The 22,179-nt window shown below is 40.7% G+C and overlaps 1 long non-coding RNA gene across 1 annotated transcript in view; it reads left to right on the top strand.

Moving 5' to 3' along the window:
- The first annotated feature begins 12,761 nt into the window (after positions 1–12,761).
- Positions 12,762–22,179, top strand: part of LOC103094499 (uncharacterized) — a 45,821-nt gene continuing 36,403 nt past the window's right edge. The window contains exon 1 of the long non-coding RNA XR_465673.2: positions 12,762–12,950. This is a non-coding gene — a long non-coding RNA (uncharacterized LOC103094499). The remainder of the gene's footprint in view (positions 12,951–22,179) is intronic.

Raw genomic sequence — 22,179 nt, forward strand, 5'->3', positions numbered from 1 at the left:
AAGATACCTTCCATTTCTGTCATTCTTCCCAGTGCTGAGATTCTCATTCTCTGTGGAGGATGTATTGTGCTCAGGGGGAGGTCTTATTGGATCAACCAACAGACCATCAGCTTTCCTTCCTTTCCAGTTTTCTAACCCTGCTATGACCCTTCACCATTAAGCTGAATTTCACAGGAAAAAATAAACCTGGGGTCATTCTGCTTTCTGAATGCATTTCATCTCTTCCCTCTTGGATTTGGCCAGCAAGGGAGCTGGATTTGGGGTAGGAACAGCACCCTGTTTCAATCCTTCAATGCACACAGAGAAGGTCCCATTCAACAGATTTGTCTCATTGCTGTACATGGTGTAAGGAAATGATATTAAGCTTCCTTGGGGTCCTCCTCACCCTGGGACTTTGGCCCAGGCCTGTGGCACAGGTCCCCATATGGGCAATGAAACAGCATCCTGCACCCAGTGTCAAAAGGGTCCTCCGTAATAATGGTCTTTCTGACCATTCATCTAGCCCCCAATCCTCTCACTGTCTGTGGGCTAAGAGCTCTGGATATCATTGAGGCTGATTCAGTTGCCCCCAAGGCTCATGCTGGCTTGCTGGATGCTAGCCTGATGCTAGCCTTCATTGGACTGTGATCCCTTCACTGTCTACTTTCTAAGTTCTCTTGGGATGGAAAATTGCTTTATCTCATACTTTTGTTGGAGTTCTGCTAGCAAAAATTATTAGAATTTGTTTTGAGGTATCCCCTTAAAGTTTTTAAGAGGGGGATTTGGAAGAGCTCGGGTGACTTCCTTCTTTGATTCTGCCATCTTGTATCTGCCTCCATGACTCTTCTCCAGATAAAACTTCCCTGTCTCTGTTAGTCGATTCTTATAAGACCTGATCTCTAGTCCTTATCTCTGGTTACCTAGCTAGACTCCTATTTTATTCTGCATATAAGGATGTGGTTTTGCTTCTTAGAATGTTTTAAGTAATCACAATCATAGTAGCTATAATACTTTAAACTTGTTTCTAAAAAGAACCCTTACCTTCCTTCTTAGAATCAATACTAGGTATTGGTTCCAAGGCAGAAGAGTGGTAAGGGCTAGGCAATGGGGTCTAAATGACTTGCCCAGGGTCACACAGCTTGTATGTGTCTGAGACCAGATTTGAACCCAGGACTTCCTATCTCTGAGCCTGGCAATCCACCGAGCCAGTAGCTGGCCCCAGTGCTTTAAGTTTTACAAATATCTCATTTTATTCTCATAACAACTCTGGGAGGTGGGTGCTATTATTATCCCCATTTTATTGTTAAGGAAACTAAAAGGGACTGAAGCTTGCCTAGGATAACACAGCTAGTTTATGTGGGAGGTTGGATATAAACTCATCTTCCTGATTCTGGAATCAGTGCTCTTTCCACTGAGCCACTGGGCTCTCTAGGAGATATCTTTCTACAGATGATATTTTCCCCCAATTTGAAGAATTTACATTGTTTTCTATGATATATATATTATGTATACACACACATTTAAACTTAGTTACATTAATATTAAAGGCCTGTATCCCTCCCCCCACCCACGCCACATTAGGATCTTTGTATATTGGAAGGTTGTTCCCCGTCTCCTACTCCATTTGAGTTAGCATTTGGAATGTAATAAGCAACTGTTGTCCTCTCTTTAGAGAATAACTCAGACATGTTCTCAGCACTCGATAGACAACTGGCATGCATCTCATCACTGTTGCCTATTTCTAACTTTTTTGTTTCACCCCTAAAGTCATATGAGATCTCCCCATCTTTGCCCCATAAAAGCTTCAGAGACAGAGTGTACCCTTGGCCCTGGATAGCCCCAAGTCCCCTGGCACTGTAAGTGAGAACCTTCGCATCCTCTTTCTTAGCTTCTCTTGAATGAATCAGAGAACATTCTCTTCTGATGTTTTCATCCCACTCAACCAATTATTTTGTTCTTCTGTTCCAAAGCTTACATTTGAAAAGGGAGGTGGCCCATGCCACTCTGTTCCATGAATCACCATTCTGGAATTCATTTCTTTCTCCACTCCTGATTCCCAAATGAGGGAGTATCTCTAATACATATCAGACATGAAAAAGGAGGCATAGAATTTCTAGCACTGCAACAGTTTGGGGATGTCTTATTCCCTTACCCCAGCATAGATGCACATTTTGAGATGAACAACATCCCTGTTCCCATCTCCAGCTGCTGCATCGACTGTCCTTAGATGATTCTCTTTTGGACATGTGCCTTTTGCATTGATGTTTTCCCCTTCCTCTAGTGTAAGGTTGCTATATAATGTTTCATTTGGGGAGCCAGTTGCTGCCAAGTAAAGAAACTTAAATGAGTAGAAAATGCTGATCAAGTCTTTCCCTCATTTTCAGATTCTTTGAGCTCAGGGAGCCCTTATTCCCATTGTTTCAGTGAGTAGCTTTAATTTAGAATCCAAGCTCAGTAGGTTATAGTAGGAGTTTTAGGTACCATTCTCATTCTGACTCTGTGAGGGAAATGAAGGCTGAGATTTGGGGCTCCCAATCCAGAAATCCAAGCTTGTAGAACTTCAATGAGATGGAATAACTTAGAAGTGAGGTACCATCCAGTTTGGGGCTAGGTAGTTTTCTTCTGTGTGGATTTTGAAGGACCTCACTTGGTGGGCTATTTTTGAATTTTCTTTTTTCCTTTGTGAATAAACCTCAAAAGTAGACTCAGAGTATGTAATCAAGGTGATAGGGCAACAAAGGGAAACAGGTGATAGCTACTGGAGTTAGGCATCCAGGCAATATATTAGCATCAAGGAAGACAAAGATGGAGGGAGGGAGGAAGAGAGAGAGACAAAGACAGAGACACAAAGAGACAGAAACAGAGAAAGAGTGAGAGAGAGAGAGAGAGAGAGAGAGAGAGAGAGAGAGAGAGAGAGAGAGAGAGAGAGAGAGAGAGAGAGAGAGAGAGAGAGAAAGTTTGTATGTATGACTAAGTGAATGATTGCGGGATGTATGGGATGCTCAGGGAGAAGTAGTATCTCTGGTATGGAGGGCTTGTTGTGCCCTCCTAGGGCAGCTCTCCAACCTCTGACCCTCACCTGACACCCAGCTCTCACTTGTGGCTCCTAGTAGCTGCTAGCATATGGCAGTGGCCACACCCCGGGCAACAGTTTCGACAGGCTGGCTAAACCTTGTGAGGGTAGCCATCGGGTCATAGACCCCTGGTGAACCAAGGCTTTGCTCACCCAGCATGTGAAGACTGCTTCGGCCGAACAGACTGAAGAAACCAATAAGAAGGTTCAACGGCTGAGAGGGTGACGCAGCAAAGCACTGTGAAGTGCTTAGGGCATGTTGGAGCACAAAAGACAACACGGCCATCCAATGCAGCTGAGGAAGTCTCCAGATGTAACGACTTTTTGTGCCAATGGACCCAGGCTTCCAACGCCGAGAGAGTGGAACTGTCTCTGTGCACCGACTTTTCCACTTAAATCTCTTTCACACACAAGTATCTTTGTGCACACTCATCTACATTACAGATGAAAGTGCCCAAAGACATTCGTCATCCTCGGTTACCGAGAGACTACTACTATGATTGTGGGTATATGTGATCTTTTACCTTGGAAGCATACCATAGACCTAGTATTCCAGGATTTAAATGAGCATTTGCTGGAAGTATTTAAGTGAAAGAATATGAAAATTTCAGAAAAGGTTTGAGTAGTTCTTTCCCGATCGATCCCCACTAAGGGAAGAAACAAACACATGGGCAAATATAAAGAGCCTATAAACAAGAGTCACACTGTACTATCGTTGTTGTTGGAAACAATTAGACACAAGATATATTTCCAGTTTGGAAGACCATGTGATTGAGAGTTGATTTGGAGACTTTCAGGAGAAAGTGATCATGAAGATCATGGTGCCAGAGACTCCAGACTAAATGCCTAAGTCAAACCAAATGTTGGGAGTCATAAGACTAGTGGTACCAAGGAACCTCAGCATTTTGTTGAGAGATATGGAAACAGGCCAAGATGGAGCTCTGGGAAAAGGGAGTAGATAGACCCAAGAGGCAAAGAAAACTCAGTCAACACTGACTCATCTTTTGAATCCACAATGTGAGGCAAAGACTTCATCAAGGGGTGTTTTGAGTTTGTGTGAACTATTAATGAACCTCAGGGGGGGTAATTATGGAAACAGATTCACCAGAATATGAATTCTGTTAACTTGATAAGGAATCCAGGATATCAATCACCTGTTATTTGCAAATCAGTTTATGGATTTTGTTCATCTCTATGCTTGTATAAGGCCAAGGGGTCAAGATGAGGAAAAGAATAGAGACTGGCTGAGAAGGTGGCCTGAGAGAACAGAGTGAGACCAAGAAAAGTCATTTGTATTGAAATAGAAATAAACTGTTCGGGGAGTCTCCAGTGTGATGCACCCAGGACTTGTTCTTGGTCCTGGGTTGTTCTTTTTCTTCTTTTTCCTCTTGTCTTTTTTTTCATGACTTTAAAAAGGACTTTCAAGTTTGAAAAGCACTTAACATTTCTCATGTCACCAGATGAAGTGTAGACCCCAATCTATCAAATTAGCAGTTCAGTATTTGTGCTGCTGAAGTAAGCTCTCAAATTTGTTATAAGAATTTGCAATGATTGGGAACATGAATATGGATTCAAAAGATTTCAAAAGGCACATAGGATGGATTGATTCCAGAAAAGTGAGGGGAGGCCTGGTTAACCAACACTTGGTATGAAATAGTTCTGGAGGTTTTAGTGGAACAGAAGTTTAATAATTGCCAATAGTGTGACATAATGGCCAATCCCCACCCCCCAAAGCAGTCTAGAGCTACTTGCAGTGGATGGGTAGAGGTGGGGAATTTCAGAGAAGCACATTTAAACTTAATTTTAGGAAAATTTTTTTAAATGAAGTTATACCAAACAACTATCCCAAAGTGCAATGACCTACCTTGATAGGTAGTGAGTTTCCTATCACTAGATAGTCAAGCAGAGTCTTGATGACTATTCTGTCTTTTCTCTCTGGCTGGTCCTTGAGTAACTTTCTTTCCCTGGATGCCCCCATCAGCCTTTCTCCTTTTTTTTTTTAACCCTGTTTGAGATACCTTTTGTTTTAGCTCTCCAACAAAACTGCAATTGTTATATGAGTGGCTTCCTTCTGAATGCCCTTGTTTGTCCAGCAGTTCAATGTGCTGTCTCTAACTGCGAAGTCCCCTGACCTTAATAGTTTTGGAACCTCAGAGAGATCTAGACTGTCACAGTTGTAATAAATCCCTTTGGCTCTGGGAATCTTCTTTCCGATGATTTTTATTAATGTGTGCATATTCTATCCCCACTTCTCTCACTGCCCCACTGTCTCCATTGGACTGAACCCTCAAAGAGGACAGGGTCTGACTTTGAATCCTCATTTCACAAGGCTCTGAATTTTCTACATGAAACATGACCCTCTCCCACCCCAGTTTGGTCTAAAATTGAAGCCTGGGTCAGAGGATGTTTTAATTCATGGTGGTGGCAGCAGAGGGTTGGACAGACACCTATGAAAAACAAAGAGCATTTCTGGCATCAGATTAGAGGATGGTTACCATGGAGACTGATTAGAGAATTGAGGATACCATGAACTATCTGCCTCAGGGAAATGCACTGCAGTACCCTGTTGTCCAATCAGAGATTTCCATTTTTCAGACTTCTGTTGCTGGGGCACATGCCAGTTCTGGCCAGAATACCAGTCTTGGGATGTTAGTCTAGGGTGGGTCAGAAATTCTGGAGTTTGTGGCTTTGAGCTTTATGGGGTCCTCTGTATCCATTCATAGGAACCTCCTTTATTGCTGGCTGCAGTATATAGTGATAAGGACCCTGAACTTGGAGGTAGGAGATGAGGGTGCTATATTATCCTGGTTTTACTATTGATTTTCTGGGTCCCAGAGTCTTTCCCTATTAAATGAGGAGGTTATTTCTAAGATCCTTTCCAGCTTTGACATTTCTTGTTCATATTTGTTTGACAATAATTTCATTGTTTCTGTAAAGGGTGTACCCTTTGCTGACATTCTAACAGCTCTGTGCATGAAAGCATGGTGTACTGGTACAGAGCTTATTATGGAATAAACCAGCTTCCTTCCTTTTGAATTCTCCACCCTCATTGGCCCAGGGTAGCCAAAGTTGAATGATGAATTTCCATGGACAAAAAAATTCTGTATTCTATGATTGTGTTTCATCTTCTCCCTCTTGGTCTGACCACAAAGGTAGTTGAAATGGGGGATGGGGGAGGGGGGAACTGTGGCATCTAGGTCTTGAAGAAGAAAAAGATGAAGCAGGAGTATCAATGTCTATCCTAACAGACCATTCAACAGATATGTCTCACTGTAGGAATAAAAATTGATTACCTTGGGTTCTTCTGTCTGGATGATGGAACCACCAAGTTTTATACATGTTTAACTTACAGCTTCTTATTGGTGGTCAAGCATGTTGTGTTTTGAAGAGATGGAGAACATCTCATTCAAGTCAAAATAATGTGGATGAGGGTTGATGGTGGTCCAGTAGAGAGAGAGCCAGGCCTGGAGATAGGAGGTCCTAGGTTCAAATCTGGTCTTAGACACTTCCTAGCCCTGTGACCCTGAACAAGTCACCCAATCTTAATTTCCCAGCCTATGCCACTCTTCTGCCTTGGAACCAATATTATGTATTGAATCTGATATGGCAGGTAAGGGTTTTTATTAAAAAAGCAAAACAAAACAAAGGTCCAGATTGGTTTCATTTCAAAGGCAATATCTTGGCACTTAGCAGACAGCTGGGATGCATCCCAGAGGTGTTGAAGTTCCTTGTTTTTCTGTTTTCATTCCAAAAAGCATATAAGGTCTCTCCATCTTTTCCCTATAAAAATTTCATAGACAAAGTATATACTGAGTCCTCAACAGCCCTCTAGCTCCTGGCATCAAGAACGAGAACCTTCACACAGTCCTTGTTAGCTACTCTGGGGGTAAACTGGATAATATTCTCTTCTGATGCTCTCATCCTATTCAACCAGTTACCTTGATCAAAGGTCCCAAATCTTACATTTGAAAAATGAAAATGAAATGAAAAAGGAGGTGGCCCTTGCCCCTCTCCTCCACTAGTCTTCATTATGGAATTTGCTCACCATCCCCAATCCCTGAAATGAGGGAACATCTCTAACACATATCAGACAAGAGAAAAGTAATTATATATATATATATGTATATATATATATATATATATATCAGAAGAAAGGAAAAAGGAAAAAATGAAAGGTGTATGTAAGAGAGAGAGATTGTGGGTGCACATGTGATGTCAACTCAGAGATATATACAAAGTATAGTATAATAAAATAGGTAATCTGGGGAACTATATCTGGTTGTGGTAAATGGATACTCTGACAGTGACTAGAGAGATACTGGGGAAACCTTCAGGATGCCTATTTGTTATGGAGATAGAAGTATTTCTGAGAGATAGATGGAGAGATGCTGCTTGGGGGGTACTCTCTGGGGTTTGTCTATTGATCACTAATGGCTAATAAGTCAAGATATTTCCTTCCCTTCACCTCCTAGTTTCCATCCACACCTTCCTGCCTCTTTTCCCCTCCCCCCATTGGTCAGCCACCTTTCTATGTAACTCAAAGGTGACTGTGAGGTCTAGAGAAGATACTCTTGTTCTCTTTCTCAGGTAAGGAGGTTTATTGGAAAAGATAGGACAGGGTGGAAATTGAAGGTGAGAGGGATAGGAGTGTCCCTAGTCTATAAGGAGAATTAGGAGGGTTTGGGAGATGCCAGTCCTGTCACCACTGTGACACAGGGACAATCAAAGAGTATGGAGGACAAGTATTTTTCTTCTATTCTTCTTTTCTTTAGTCAGATATTCTCTGCTTGAGTAATTCAAGTCCAGATTCTGTCAAAAGCCCCAAAGGTCTCTCTCTCTGCCTAGGTCAGGAAAAGCCAGTCTCTCCCCTTGGTCAGCAAAACCCAAAGAACCCCAGAGAAGAAGTCTCAGTTCATCTCCCCTGGCCAGCTCCAACTGACTTTTCTGGGAACATTCTGTTTGGAATCCCCACCTTGATTGACAGATCAAGTCCTTCACTTTGGTCTGCATGCTCGTCTTGTCTTGTAAATGCTCTCTTTCTTCATGCCTCTTCCACAACAGTATTCCTGCAGTTCAATGACCATCTGCTAAAAGGATTTCTATGGAAAGAATAGGAGCATCTCTGAAAAGGTTTGGGTAGTTCTCTAACCTCCCCTTCCCAAGAAGTGAGATCTGAAGGGCTTATACACAAGAAGCATATAGTGTCAGCCCTGGGGGAAAGCAAGCAGGAAGAAGATGGACTTCCAATTTGGAAGACCATGTGATTGAGAGTGGATTTGGGGACTTCCAGGAGAGAGTGATCATGAGGAACAAGGTGCTAGAGGTTGCCTACTAAATGCCAAAATCAAACTAGAATTGGAACAACTGGGGATGTCAGGGAACCTCAGGATTACTCTGAAAGGCATGGACAGAAAAAGGCCAAGAGGGCACTCTAGGACAAGGGAGTGGAGAGGCCCCAGAGAAAAAGAAGAGCTTGGTTAACACTGAAGCTTCCGTGGAATCCACAATAGCCATTTGTGAAGCAAGGACTTCACCAAGGGCTGCTATGAGTTTGTATGCACAAACCCTTTAGTGCATTATGGAAATGGAGTGCACCAGAAGCTGGGTTCTCTTGGCTTAAGGTGCTGTTATATCTTTCCATTTACAAATCAGCTTTGTGGCTAATGGATTTTGTTCAGTGATGTGCTTGTAGAACTCTGAGAGGACGTTTGAGAGACATCAGCCAGATTCTGACATTTCCCGGGAAGGTGTCTGGATGGGGACAAAAGGAACCACAGAGATTATTCTTGAAAAGATGACATTGAAGCTGAGTTTCTTCACTTTATCCACAGTCAGAGGTGGATTTTCAGGTTTCATGAGTGAAACAATTGACAAAATCTCTCAGATTATCTTTGTGAGTAAGATGGAGATGCTTCAAATTCTGGAAGAGCTTTACATAGATGGAACCTATATACCCCACTCACTGAAATCTGTAATGGGCACTATTATCTCCATTTTACAGACAATAAAACTGAAGATGACAGAATCTAGACCTTCATGGAATCAAATAACTGGTAAAGGTCTGAGGTCTTTCTTTAAACCTTACTTTCTGTCTTAGGATCAACTCTAAGCCAGAAGGGCAAGGACTAATGTGGTTAAGTGACTCTCCTATGATCGCCCAGCAAGGAAGTGTCTGGGATCAGATTTGAAATCCAGGTCCTCCCAATTCCAGATCAGATGCTCTATACAATCTGCAACCTAGCTATCCCTGAGGTCTTTTTTGATTGCAAGCCTAGCAATATATTCACTGTTGCATAAACTGAACCAGTAAGAGACAGATAACAGTAAGGTAAATTTAGATCTTGCTGAACAAATGAAAGGAAAGGGTGATTGCTAAAAGGTCAATGTTGGGGCAGCTAGGTGGCACAATGATACAGTGTCAGGCCTAGAGACAGGAGGTACTGTGTTCAAATCTAGCTTCAGACACTTCCTATCTGTGTGACCTTGAGCGAGTCACTTAACTCAGATACTTCCTAATTGTGTGACCCTAGGCAAGTCAATTAACCACAACTGCCTAGCCATTACCACTTTTTTGCCTTGGAACCAATACCTAGTATCAAATCCAAGACAGAGGGTAAAGGTTTTTTTAAAAGGTCTATGTCAGAATTTGAACAAAGTTTCCCTCTGACTATAACAATAATGATGACAATGATATTAATATTAAGTAGGGCCTACTATGTGCACTGTGATAAGTATTTTACAACTATTATTTCATTAATCCTCACAATGATCCTGAAAGATAGGTGTTATTATTATTCCCATTTTATAGTTGGGGAAATTCAGGCACACAAAGGTTGACTGACTTGCTCAAGGATACACATCAAATAAGTGTCTGAAGTTAGATTTGATCTGAGGTCTTTCTGACTCCAGGATCAGCCCTTTATCCACTGTGCCACCAGATACCTCGACAGCCTGTCTATGACAACAGAGAATGAACTCTGACAAATCCTATATACTTTGTGTATGAGCAGGAATAGACCCTGCAGACACCTGTCTCCTGAGGACCACCCTGGCTTAAATGGAAGAATCTTATTATTCACAGATTCACTCCAGAGTGATGAATTTTTTATACCATCTGCCAAGATGGAGGATGGTTGAGACTTGCACTCATTGAGTCAGGCAGTCAGTGAACATTTACTAAGCACGTACTATGTGCCAGGTAGCTAAGTAAACATTAGAGATACAAAAAAGAGGCAAAAGAGAAACCCTACCCTTAAGCAGGTTACAATTGAATGGGGGGGGGTGATCAGCAAACAAATATGTACAAATATGTCCGTCCATCCCTCCCTCTCTCCCTCCCTCCCTCCCTCCCTCCCTCCCTTCCTTCCTTCCTCCCTCCCTCCCTTCCTTCCTTCCTTCCTTCCTTCCTTCCTCCCTTCTTTCCTTCCTCCCTCCCTCCCTCCCTCCCTCCCTTCCTTCCTTCCTTCCTTCCTTCCTTCCTTCCTTCCTTCCTTCCTTCCTTCCTTCCTTCCTTCCTCCCTTCTTTCCTTCCTCCCTCCCTCCCTCCCTCCCTCCCTTCCTTCCTTCCTTCCTCCCTTCCTTCCTTCCTTCCTCCCTTCCTTCCTTCCTTCCTTCCTTCCTTCCTTCCTTCCTTCCTTCCTTCCTTCCTTCCTTCCTTCCTTCCTTCCTTCCTTCCTTCCTTCCTTCCTTCCTCTCTCTTTCTCTTTAAAAAAAATAAACTCTTATCTTTCGTCTTAGAATCAATACTAATATGGCAGCTAGGAGGCTTAGAGGAGAAAAAGCAAGACTTGGATATGGAACATCCTGGGTTTAAACCTAGCCCTAGTTGTTTTCTAGTTGTGTGACCCTGGGCAAGTCACTAATCCAAATTGCCTAGCCCTCATAACTGTTCTGCCTTGGAACCAATATTTAGTATAGATTCTTTAAAAAAAATATTTACCTTATATATTAGAATCAATACTAAGAACCATTTCCAAGGCAGAAGTACAGTAAGGGGTAGGCAAATGGAGTTAAATGACTTGCTTAGCGTCAGACAGCTAAGAAGTGTCTGATCTCAAACTTGAACCCAGGACCTTCTGACTCTAGGCCTGGCTTTCTCTGTACTGAGCCACCTAATTGCCTCACTGGATATTCTTTTCCTACCTCACTCACTGCCTGGCTTTCCCTAACTAGATTGATCTGTCAGAGAAGGCAGGGACAAGTTTATTCATCACTGCATAAAGTTTTGAATTTTCTAGAAGAAATAGGGATACTCCTCCAATTTGGTCTAAAATTGAAGACTGAATAAGGGATGTCTTAATTGATAAAATTGATAATGGTGATGAGGGAGGGTAGAACATGCACCTCTCAAAAGCAAAAAGAATTCCTTGCATCAAATTGGAAGATGATTATCAAGGAGTTTGTTTACATAAGTTAGAAAATCATGAACTATCTTCCTCATGAAAACGCACTGCAGTGCACTGTTGTCCAATCAGAGCTTTCCATTTTTCAGACTTCTGTTGCTATGGCAACATCTCGATGCTGGCCAGAATACCAGCCTTACAATGCAGATCTAGGGTGTGTCTGGAATTCTGAAAAATGTGGCTCTGGGCTTTAAGGGGGTAATCTGTGTCCATGCATGGGACTATTTTATTGGTAGACAGCAGGATGCAGTGGCCAGAAGGTTGAACTGGGAGATAGGAGACTGGGGTCTTATATCATCCATTGTCCATTTACCATTGTCTTTCTGGGACTTAGTATCCTTACCTGTTAACATAAGGACACTTTGGTAACTTATTTCTAAGATTTCTTCAAGTTCTCACATTCTTTGTCCTGTGTTCCAAGGGTGTTCCCTGCACTAATACTCTAAGCACAAGGATAAACAGGGAGCTTTTTTTTTTTGTAATTAATCAACAGATTTTCATCTCTCCTTTCTTTGTAGTCTTCCACCCCCCAACTAGGGCCCTAGGTAGCCAAAGCTTCACGGTGGACGTGCCAGGAAAAATAACTCCTGAGTCATTCTGCTTGTTCTCTGGCTTTCATTTCCTACTCCCTTCATCTGACCTTCAAAGGAGCTCAGTTGGGAATGGAGAGGCACTGTAGCGTCTGAATCTCCAGGAAGTGTGGCAAATACTAAGCAGGAGCATCAGGATCTCTATGTCAGTGCTTGTCTTCATAGACCAGGTGCCATTTGGCACATCTGTCTCATCTCATTGAAATATATGGTAAAGGAACTGATACCAAGCTTGTTGAGCTTTTCTGTCTAGACAATGGAATCACAAGTTTTATCCATGTTATAACTTATTTTCCATTAGTGGACAAGTATGTTTTGTTATGAAAAGAGGGACCAAGTTTAATAAAGTCAAAATAATGAGGTTACTATGGTCTCTAATAAAAAGTTTTAGATTTTAGAAGAGCCTAAATGTTGCAGTGGAAGGCATTGGGAATGGAGTCAAGAAGACCTGAGTTCAAATCTAGACACAGATGTTTATTACTATGTGACACTTAGAAAGTCAGTGCACCACTTTCCCCCTCTATTTCTTTACCTACAAAATGGTTTTAATAATAGCACCTACTTTCCAGGGTTGTTGTGAGGATTAAAAGTGATAATGTTTGTAAAGCATTTAGTAGTGTTCCTGGTACATAGTAGGTGCTATATAAATACAAGCTATGATGATGAAATTGATGATAATTAAGTTACTGATATTTTCCCCTGCTGGATTATGACCTTTTTTCCTTATTCTCCTTTTCTAAGATGCCTAGGAGGCAGAGAAGGCAGAGATGAAACTCCATATTTGACAGATGAAGAAATTGTGACTGAATAAGAGGACCTGGATCAGTACCCTGTGGGAGACCTATATTGTTAGTGGGTGTGATCTGAATAAGGATCTGACAAAGGAGACTGAGAGGGAGCAAACAGGTAGGAAGAGAACCAGGAGGGAGGGGTGTCCTTAAAATCTAAAGAGAAGGTAGTATCAAGGAGAAGAGAGTGATCAGTGGTGTCAAAGGCTTCAGAGAGGTCAAGGAGAATAAGAACAGGGAAAAGTCTATTGGTTTTGGCAATGAAGAAGTCATTGGTAACTAGAGAGATAGCCATTTTAGTTGAATTATAAAGGATTGAGAAGAATGTGAGAGGAGACAAAATGGAAGTCTCTACTATAGGTGGCCTTTTCAAGGAATTTATCTACAAAGGACAGAAGAGATGTAATCTGACAACAGGAAGTGAAGGATCAAGTGACATTTATTTTCTTTAGGCTTGGGGAGACAGTAAAGCATGTAGACAGAAAGAAATGAGGCAATAGATTAGGAGAGGTTTGAAAATAAATGGGAGGATGTGGATGATAGAGGGAGCAATCTGTTAAAAGTAGATGAGAGAGAGGCAGCTAAATAGCACAATGGACAGAGTGGCAGGCTTGGAGTCAGGAGGTACTGGGTTCAAATCTGCCCTCATACGCTTCCTAGTTGTGTGACCCTGGGCAAGTCACTTCATCACAATTACTTACCCCTCTCTGCTCTTTTATCTTAGAACTGATACTAGAACAGAAGATAAGGGTTAAAATATTTAAAAATAAATACAATAAAAATTTAGAAATAAACAAAATAGATGGGATGGATTGGAATTTCCAGAGCAAATAGAGAGGTTATCCTTAATAAGGAATACAGCTAACCTCATGTCAAGAGTGAGAGGCAGAAGGCATATAAACAATATAAGATAGGGAAGAGTAAACAAGAAGGTGGCTAGTCAGTCATTTTTCAGTTTTGTCCAATGCTTCATTATCCCATTTGGAATTTTCTTAGCAAAGATACTGGAATAGTTTACTATTTCTATCTTCAGCACATTTTACAGATGAGGAACTGAGGTAAACAGTGTTAAATGATTTGCCAAAGGCCACACAACTAATAAGTGTTTGAGGTTGGATTTGATCTTATGAAGATGAGTCTTTCTGAATCCAGACCCAGGACTCTACCCATTCTGCCATCTAGTTGTCTGAAGAAGAAGGAACTTATTAAAATGAGGGAAGATCCTCACCTAAAGTAATGGGAGGACAGGGAGCCATGAGTGGTCTCGGGAGTGCTGAAAAAGTTTGGAAGAGTCCCTATAGAGAATGGAACAGTGAGTTGAAAAGGCAGGTAGAGTAGGATAGCTTAGCTTTAGTGAGAGCACATTTGAGGTTGTGTATTGAAATATTTGTAGTGGCCTGAATCAAAACAGTTGTGTGAATTTTCTCCATCTTCATTTAGCATCTGATGTGTAGAAGATAGTATGATGAAGGTGGGAATGATTCAAGTCTCAAACTTCTTGAGTTTCAGTTGCCTATGGACTCAAGAGAGGAGGAGAATATGGAGTAAAACTTGTTCTCCAAAAAAGTAATATGGGAAAAACAAGAGTTGGCCTTGGGAAGGAAGAGTGACACGAAGAAAGATAATTAGTATTGATTAGAAATTAACTCTATAGGAAGTCTTAACTGTGGTGCCCCAGGGACTTGTCCTTGGTCCTAGATTGATATTTTTCTTCCTCATGATGATTACAAAGGACTTTCCAAGCTCCAATATATATATATGAAGCTTTATATATGAAGCTTTGGACACAAAGGTTTCCAAATTTGTAGAATGTAAGATTTCATAATGGTCATTAACATAAATATAGAATTCAAAACATTTCAACAGACTCAAATAGTGGGATGTGTATAGAAAAATAAAAATTTAACAAGGGAGAAATATATACTATACATGAGTGCAAAGAATCGACTATAAGAAGAAAGATCCAGGAATTCTACCTAGACAACAATTGGTATGAAAAAGAGCTAGGTATTTTAGAGGATCACAAGCTTAATAAGGGCCCACAGTGTGACAGGGCAACCAAAGACACCTAGGGCTGCATCCAGAGAGGCACTGTGTCCATGTCTAAGAGATTATAGTGTCTTTAAGAATAGGGTATGAGAGTTATTGTAAGTATTTGAAGGGGTCTCACATTAAAGAAGGCTAAATTTGTTCTAATTGGACCTACTAGTAGGAATAATTGGTGGATCTCAGTGAGTTTCAAAAAATCTCAGTGCCAGGAAATAAAAACTTTTAATATTGAAATTAGCCCAAATAGCCACTACCAATTGCAACAGGCTGTTTTGAGGGGTAAGGAGTTTTCTGTCACTGCAGGTTCTGGGACCTCCAAGAGACCTAGCCAGTCAGCATTGTAATTTGTGCATTTGGTTCAGGGAATCTTCTTTCTTGGTCATTTTTTTCTGAATGTATTCATATTCTTTCCCCATCTCACTCATTGCCATGCTCCCTTTAATTAGACTGAACACCCAGAGGCAGGGTCTGAAGTTTATTCATCACTACTAAAGTTCAGAATTTTCTATAAGAAATAGGGATAACTCCCTCAGTTTTCTCTAAAACTTAAGATTGAATAAGGGATGTCTTAATTGATAATAGTTATGTTAAGGGGTAAAACATATGCCTCTCCAAAGCAGAGTATTCCTTGTATCAGCTTGGAAGATGATTAACAAAGTTGTCTATTGTCTAGGAAATCATTGTCTTTCTCTCCCAGGGAAATGTACTGCAGTGCCCTATTGTCCAATCATTCTTTTCCAATTTTCAGACTTCTGTTGCTATGGCAACATCTCAGTACTAGGCAGAATATTAGCCTTAGGATGCTATCTTAGGGTGGACCAGGAATTCTGGAGTATGAGGTTCTGGTCTTTAAGAGCTGTTCTGTTCCCATTCGTTGAATTGTTTTATTGAGACACATAAGCATGCAGTGACTAGAAGACTGAACAGGGAAATAGGAGCCCGGAGCATTATATCAGCCATGTTTTATCATTGTCTTTCTGAGACTCAGTGTCCTTACCTTACATGAGATTACTTTGGTAGCTTATTTATAAGATCCCTTAAAACTCTGGCTTTCTTTGTCCTTTGTTCCCGGGGTGTTCTTTGCACTAATACTCTTATACTCTTGTAGTTGAAGCTCTTTGCCTCAATAACAAGAGGGCTTATTATTGAATTAACCATCATATCATCAGCTCTCTTTTACAGTTCTCTATGTCCTTAGGTAATCATGATGGATTTTCCAGGAAATTAACTACTTAGTCATTCTGTTCTCTTATTCTGTTTCATCTACTACCCCTTTCATCTGACCTCCAACAGAGCTCAAATTGGGAATGGAGAGGCATTGTGGCTTCTACATCTTCAGGAAGGTGCAGAGGACACCAAGTAGGAGCATCAGAGTCTCTATTTTAATGCTTGTCCTCATATACCAACACCCACTCAATAGAAATCCAATCCTAGTATGTGGTGTAGGAACCAATATTAAGCTTCTTGGGCTCTTATTATCTGTCAAATGGAATCACAGGTTTTATATGCCATGACATAATTTCTATTGGTGGACAATTAGGCTTTGTTATGAATAGATGGGAAAGGTTTTAAGTCAAAATAATGGGGATGACCATGGTTTGTAATAGTCAGAGTCATATACTCAGGAATGGAAGGACAGGAAACCATGGGAGGTATTTGGAACAATGAAACAATTTGGAAGAATCTTTAGATTTGTATTGGCAAACCTATGGTACAAATGCTAGAGGAGGCTGCTTCCCTTCCCCTCTCCAGGCACACCAGAGGATATTTCTCTTATCACTCACACCCTTGCCTAGCAGCCCAATAGGAACACTTTCTCCCTTGCCTGTCTGGGGCAAGTGCTCTGAGGTGGACCAGCCTGCCACAGGGGATGGGGTCTTGGAGGTGGGACAGTGTTGGTGGAATTATGTATGGAACACAGCTTTCATATTCAACTGGCAGCACAGATTTCACAGGATGAACTGCTCTGCCTTGGCTGAGGCCTGGCTTTATTTGACACCCTCATGATCACATATCTACTTGGCACACAGTTTCATTCTCAACATACATGTTTCCACAGAACAGACAGGAAGCCTAGGGAGATAGGCAATTAAACATTGTTGCTAAGTGCAGGGTCAGAAGGTAGAATCAACATGACCCAGATATAGGTTGGGGAATTCAGAGCACAGATTTGCCAGAAGTTTTCATGTCTAGAAAAGAGGGTCCTATCTAAGTGGATATATAAGAATCCTTAGTTTTAATTTTGTAAGTGAGATATCCTGGTAATATCCTGGGGAGACAGAATGAGACATCTGTATTAACCCTGCAAGCATGTTGTTCTCATCTATTTTTCCTGGGGCTAAGTAAGAATAATAATCATAGCAATTCCAATAATAAGGGGATGTTAATAAGGAAAGTCACTTAGGGGGGTTTCAGTGGGTGTTTCCATTCTTCCTGGGGGCTACTTTGCAGTTCCAGGTTTCCACATGTGATTGTGTCAAACAGTGTGGTCTTTGATGGCTCCCAGCAGGTAAGGCAGGGGGGTAGGCTCACATGAGGTGTGAGAGTTGCAGTTTGGGCACTTGGTCTCTAAAAAGTTCACCATCACTGCTCTAGAGAGTGTGAGAGTGAGCTGAAAAGATAGGTAGAGTAGAATTGCTCAGCATCTGTAAGAACACATTTGAGGTTGTGTACCATATCTTTGCACTGTACTGAATCAGAATAGTTGCGTGGTTTTCTCCACTTTTTTGTAGCATCAGATGTACAGGAGAGAATATAATGAAAAGTGAGACTTTGCAAGTTTCAATTGGCTAGGGACTCAAGAGAGGATAACTGTAGAGTGAATTGATTTACCAAAGGAGAAAAATGTGGAAAACCAGGGAGAACAAGTAGTACAAAGAGATGGCCTTGAGGAAAATAGTGATATGAAGAAAAGTCATTAGTATTGAGTAGAAATCAGCTCTGAAGGAGATCCTGAATGTGGCATCTCAGGAATTTGTCCTTGATGGTAGGTGCTTTTTGTTCTTTCTCTTCCTCTTCCTTCCTTATGACATTTACAAAGGGCTTTCAGATCTTGAAAGCATTTTATATTTATATTACTAGATGAAGTTGTAGATAATAGTTTTACCAAATTTGTGGTTTATAAGAATTTGCAATAATTGTTTATATCAATATGAAATTCAAAGAATTCTCAATAGGTTCAAATAATAGGTCAACTCCAGAAAGATGAAACTTAGCAAGGAGCAAATACAAAAGTTTAAAATATGAATGCAAAGAATTGACTACTCAAAATGAAAAATCAGGGAGGCTTGGCTAGACAACTGTTGGTGTGAAAAAGATCTGGGGGTTTTAGCAGGTCACATGGTTAATTAGTGTGATGGGGCAGTCAAAGCCATATAGAACTGCATCCTAAGATGTGAAGTGTCCAGCTTCAGGAAATGATAATATCCTTGGGTAATACTATGGTAGGTATCTTTAAGTATTTGGAGGAATATTATAGGAAATAAAGATTAGACTTATTCTATTTGACCCTTATAGGGGCACCAGTAACAGTGAGTGGATGGAAGAAGGGAATTTCAGAAAAGACTATTTTAGCTTGGTGTCAGAAACAAAACAAAATAAATCAAACATATTAAAAAACCCTAACAATGATCTTGTCCCACACGGCTATATTAAAGTGCAATGGCTTGCTTTGAGAAATAGTAAATTCCTATCAGTATAGGTATTTAAATGAAGGCTTGATGACAGCTCAGCCTTTTCTTCCTTGTTTCTCCCTGAGTAGCTTTCTTTCCTTATAGGCTCCAATTAGTTTCTTTCTCCTTTCCTAACTATTCCTAATTGGATAGTAAGCCTATGTGATGCCTCTCTAACCCAAAAGTCCCCTCAACTGGATGGTTCTTGGACTTCCAAGTGGGATAGACTCTCATCATTGTAATGGGCCCATTTAATTCAGGGAATCTTTCATCTTCATGATTTTTGTGAATGTGTATACATTTTGTCCTCATCTCATTCACTTTCCTGCTTGCTTCAACTAGACTGAACCTTCAGAGAGGTCAAGGACTGGAATTTACTCATCATTGCATAAAGTTCTGAATTTTCTACAAGAAATAGGAACAATTCCTCCAGTTTGGTCTAAAATTGAAGACTGGATCAAGGATGTTTTAATTGACAAAACTGATTATTATGGTGATGGAGGGTAGAACATATTCCTCTCAAAAGAAAAGAGTATTCTTTGTGTCAGATTGGAAGATGATTACCCCTTGGTCTGTCTCAATAATAAAGAAAATCATGAACTATTTTCCTAATGGATATGTACTGCAGTGCCCTTTTGTCCAATCAGAGCTTTCCATTTTTCAGACTTCTGTTGCTATGGTAACATCTCAGCACTGGCCAGAAGATCAGCAGGTATTATAATAGATGCAGAGCTAGGGTGGGACAGGGATTTTAGAGTATGGAGCTCTGGCCTTTATGCGGGTACTCTGTGCCCATGCAGGAGAATGTTTTATTCAGGGGTAGCAGGATGCAGTGCCCAGAAGGCTGAACTGGGAGATAGGAAATCTGGGTCCTATATCATCCAGGTTTTCCCATTGTCTTTCTGGGACTCAGCATCCTTGCTTATTACATGTCAGTCAGCACTTTGGTAGTTTATTTCTAAGATCCCTTCCATCTCTGACATTCTTTGTTCTCTGCTCCAAGGTGTTCCCTGCACTAATATTCTGACACACTTATGGATGAAGTCTTGTGCATAAATTGCACAGGGCATCATCCATAATTGTTATTGAATTAACCAGCAGATCATCAGCTCTCCATCCTTTGCAATTCTCCACTCTCACCATGGGTCTAGATAGACACAGCTTCATGGAGGATTTCATAGGAAAATAACTCCTGAGTCATTGTGCTCTCTGGCTGTCTTTCATTTCTTATCACCTTCATCTGACCTCCAAGGAAGCTCAAATTGGGATGCAGTCTCTGCATCTTGAATTGAGGGAGGTGTGGGGAATATTAATCAGGAGCATCAGGGCTTTCATTTCAATGCTTGCCCTTACAGACTATGCCCCATTCAGTATATCTATTTCATTGCAAAACCTCAAGTAGGAACTGATATTAAACTTCTTGTGCTCTTATGAATTCCAAATAGAATCACAAGCTTTAATACATGTGTAAACACATACATGCTTACATATAAATATACAATTTAAAATATTTTCCATTGGTAGACAAGCATGTTGTGTTATGAAGAGAGAGAGAAAATGTTGATAAAGTCAAAATAATGAGAATGGCCATGGTCCCTAATAGCCACAGAACAATTTTAGATTTTAGAAGCAGCTAGGTGTTGCCTAGCTGGAGAGAGGGCTAGGCTAAAATCAGGAAGATGAGTTTAAATCTAGACTCAGACACTTATTACTATGTGCCTTTCAGAAAGCCAACTGAATTCTCTTTCTTTCAGTTTTCTTATGTATAAAATGTTTTCAATAATTACAACTACCTTCCAGGGTGGTTGAGGATCAAAGGAGATAATGTTTGTGAAGCACTTAGTAAAGTGCCTGGCACATAGTAGGTACTATATAAATTCCATCTCTGATAATGATAATGATGACGATGATTAATGCTGCTATTTTCCCTTTCAGAATTACAACCATTTTCTCATTCTCTCTTCCAAGATATCTTAGAGGTATAAGAATCTGTAATTAAACTCCTCATTTCATAGATGAAGAAATTGATTGAGACCTTGTAAGAGGGTCCAGGATAGGACCCTATGAGTGACCTATGCAGTTAGATGGTGTGATGTGGATAAGAATACAGCAAAGGAGTCTGAGGAGTGATCAGATAGGTAAGAAGAGAACCAGGAGAGAGGGTTGTCCTGAAAGTCTAAAGAAAAGAGGATATTAAGGAGAAAAGAATGATCAACAATGCCATAGACTTCAGAAAGTTCAAGAAGAATGAAAACAGAGAAAAATCTACTGATTTTGGCAACTGAGACCACTGGCAATTTTAGAGAAAGGTGTTTAAGTGGCGTGATAAAGGTTTAAGAAGAGAGTGAGAGCAGACAAAATGGAAGTCTTTGTTGTAAATAGTCTTTTCAAGGAGTTTAGCCACAAAGGCCAGAAGAGATGTAGGATGACAATAGACATTGAAGGATCAAGTGAAACTTCTTTTTTCCCCTTAGGATAGGGGTGACAGACAAGTGTGCAGGCAGTAAGAAATGATCCAGCAGCTAGGAGGAGATTGAAAATAAGTGAGAGAGTAAAGATGACAGAGGGGGAAGTCTGATAAAGAAGCTGGGCTGGAATAAGATCTCTGGAGCAGTTATAAAGGTTAGCCTTGATAAGAAGTAAAATTATCTCCTCATTGAATACAGGAATGAGGTAAGAGATAGGAGTAAGAAGGTATATGAATGATGTGGGGTAGGGAAGAGTGGAGCAGGTTGTTATTTTTGTTGTTCATTCATTTTTCAGTCATGCCCACCTCTTCCTGACCCCATTTGGGGTTTTCTTGGCAAAGATATTGGAGTGGTTTTCTATTTTTCCCTCCAGCTCATTTGATAAATGAAGAACTAGGGCAAGCATGATTAGATAACATGACACAAGTAACACAACTAGCAAGTGTCTGAGACTGGATATGGACATAGTAAGATGAGTCATCTTGACTCTAGGTTCAGCACTTTATACACTATCACCTAGTTGCCTGTAGAAGGAGTTCGTGGCAAATAGTCTCAATTTTTTTCATTAAAGTGAGGGAAAAGCTTCACATGAGGCAATGAGAGGACAGAGAATCAGAGGAGGTCTTAGGATAGATGAAAAGGTTTAGAGAGTGGGATAGTGAGTCAAAAAAGGAGGTAGGGTAGGATTGCCTAGCATTAGTGAAAGCACATTTGAGGTTGTGTATCATCAGAATGGTTGTGATTTTCTCCATCTTCTTGTAGCATCAGATATATAGAAGTGAATATAATGAAGGGTGGGAGTGAGACTTATGGGGGAACAATTGGCTAAAAACTCAAGAGAGGTTTATCCTGTAGAGTTGAGTTGGTTCACCAAAGGGAAAATGAGAGAGAATGGAAAGCAAAGGAGAAATGGACTTGGGTGGAAATAGTGACCAAGAAAAACCATCAGTATTGAAATAGAAGGGACAGGTAAGTAGCATAGAATATAGAAAGCTAGGCCTGGAGTCAGGAAGACCTAGGTTCAAATCTGGCCTCAGACACTTTGTAGCTCTGTGACCCTGGGCAAGTCACAGTTATTACCAAGACAAAAAGTAAGAGTTTTTAAAAAAGAAAGATAAATCAACTCTGAGAGAAGTCTATAGTGTGTTTCCCCAAGAAC

This window comes from Monodelphis domestica, chromosome 3, assembly GCF_027887165.1.
Source record: "Monodelphis domestica isolate mMonDom1 chromosome 3, mMonDom1.pri, whole genome shotgun sequence".
NCBI lineage: Eukaryota > Metazoa > Chordata > Mammalia > Didelphimorphia > Didelphidae > Monodelphis > Monodelphis domestica.